Source organism: Petaurus breviceps, unplaced genomic scaffold, assembly GCF_028583685.1.
Source record: "Petaurus breviceps papuanus isolate PSGF00001 unplaced genomic scaffold, PetGlider_PUasm1.0 90847, whole genome shotgun sequence".
NCBI classification, from domain to species: domain Eukaryota; kingdom Metazoa; phylum Chordata; class Mammalia; order Diprotodontia; family Petauridae; genus Petaurus; species Petaurus breviceps.
In genome coordinates, this window is record NW_027187360.1 from 5,590,680 (window position 1) to 5,593,274 (window position 2,595).

Sequence of the window (2,595 nt, forward strand, 5' to 3'; positions counted from 1 at the left end):
TTTTTAGATAAACCATGTGAGTTGCTTGAGATGTACAATTGTGAAACTCCTTGCATCAATCTTTGGATCTGTCTGGGTTCCCGGTCAGCATAACCGAGGTCCTTGGTTAAGGGTCTCAAAGCAGCAGGTAGAGGTGGTCCAGATTCCCAGCCATGTAGGGCTAGGTTCAATTAATGCAAGAAGATTTTCTCCTAATAACTGAAGTTTTCCCACAAGATAGAAGTTGGAGTAGAGCCATAATTGACTAGGAAGGGAACTGAACTAGCCCCAGAATTGAGTCACAAAATGGAGTCAGTTGGTTCACTCAATTCCCACAATTAACCACTTGCTATCCTAATCCCCTCAATTTCCTCAATTGTCACTTTTTGTAGAAAAGGGTACGGACATCCCCCCTCACCTCTCCTTCAAATGAGGGGACTGAGCAGAGATCAGGTATCCCTTCTAATGAAGGGACCCTTCAGCCATCAGACTGAACATCTTTGAGAGCTGGGAAGCTGCAGTGGCAGAGGAAGAAACTGCTCAGAGGAAAGCATGCCTTTCACATGCCCCTTTAAGTCTTGCCTTAAAGGTAAATAAATAACCATCCATCCCCATGTAAAACATATGTGCTTGGGAACTTCTGGGCCACAGAGCTGTCGAGGGCTAGTTCCACACACCCAAGGATATTCCTTTCTGACATTAACCGAAAAAAGAAAAGTCTGTATTTTCATTTGCTTTGACAATATTTCCAGGGAGAAGAGAGTGATGCTACCATGTTTCCCTGATAATAAGACACTGTCTTATTATTTTTTTGGACAGAAAAACACCAGAGGGTTTATTTTCAGGGGAGGGCTTATTTTAATGAACATTGACAGCAATTTTAATAAACAGGTAAATGTGAACAAAAAAATGTACCTTTATTCAATAAGCAAATCACTGGGGAAGAACAGGATGATGTGCTCACTGCTGCAGCTCTGATTGGATGCAACTCGGAGTGCGGCGTGCATTTCACCTGGGGAGTGGGGAACGGTGCATACAGAGGGTACCGTAATGTAGCGTATAGTGCAGGGGATCACCTTCACTACAGTAGCAATCTCAATAGGGCTTATTTTCGGGGGAGGGCTTATTTTAGAGGAATCTTACACAGTAAGGGGAGGGCTTATTTTCGGGATAGGTCTTATTATCGGGGAAACACAGTATTAGCCAGGCATTGCCTTCTTTGTATCTGAGATGTCCTCCTCTTACTGACACTAATGTTAACTCTCCCAGTGTCTACTGCTACAACCTTGTCAATTACTCCCTGGTGTTGGAGTACCAACATCCTTGTTTGTCCCTTTAACTCCATTACATCTCTTTTTGTCGTCTCCATTAAGGAGCTAGCAGGGTAACAGATTTAGATATGGAGGCAGGCAACTTGAATTCATATTCTAGTTCTGCCATTTCCTGGCTACATGACCTTGGGAAAGTCACCTAACCACTTTGAGCCTTGATTTTCTCATCTATAAAAAGAACATAATGATCCTTTTACCACTTGCCTCATGAGGCTATCATAAGGAAAGTGCTTTGTAAGCATGAAAATACTTTATAAATAAATACTATATAAATATGATAAATTCTATATAAATAAATATGAAATAAATATAATTATATAATATATTATATACATGGCATATAATATATTATTATAATAAATACTATATAAATAAATATGAACTTACAGGCTCATAGATTTAGAGTTGGAAGGAACTTTTAAGTCTTTAAGTCCTTTAATTTTATTGATGAGGAAATCCTTTACATTTAGAGATTTCCTTACTATCATTAAAATATATTATTTATTATCCTTTAATTTTATAGATGAGGAAACTGAGTCCCAGAGAAGTCAAGTGACTTGCCTGTAGTCACACTAATAGTAAGAGTCTGATGCTGAATTTGAACTCAGGTCTTCCTGACTCAAAGTCCAATACTACTACTGCTTACTGCTTACTGCTTCTCAACATTATCTATTATTATTGTTATTATTTTCGTCATCATCATTATTATTCAGTTGTTGCCAAAAAAATTCCCATGAAAATCCTAAGCTGTGCTATTCTACTTTCCATCTGTAGATAAGATGTAGGCACGATATCCACCAAACATTTGCTTTTGTGAAGGATCCTGTACCCTTCTACTGAAAGGTTCTAGTTATATTGTAATTAGTTCTAGTTATATTGTAATCAATCACTTTCTCACATTTTGGTTTAGCTCTTAAACTAATTAAAATATTTATTGAACTCCAAAATCTACTTGTTTTGTGGATGTTTCAGATAGACAATCCGGGTTATTTTCTATTATTGTTGTTGCTGCTACTACTACTATTATTACTATTTTGTGTTGTTTTGATGTCTTTTGGCTTTTATACCACAGTTATTTCCTGTTACACCCTCTTCTTCATTGAACCCCTCCCCTCTCTTGTAAAAAAGAAAATCCATTAAGCAAAATTGGTCAAAGAACTCCTACTTTAGTCTGACAGCCTTTACAACATTCCACTCCCATAGTTCTCTGGGGAACATGTTTCATTATGTTCCTGAAAATGTTTTTTCCATGATTCCCCAGTTGCTGGATTTGGTGGTGGTGGTG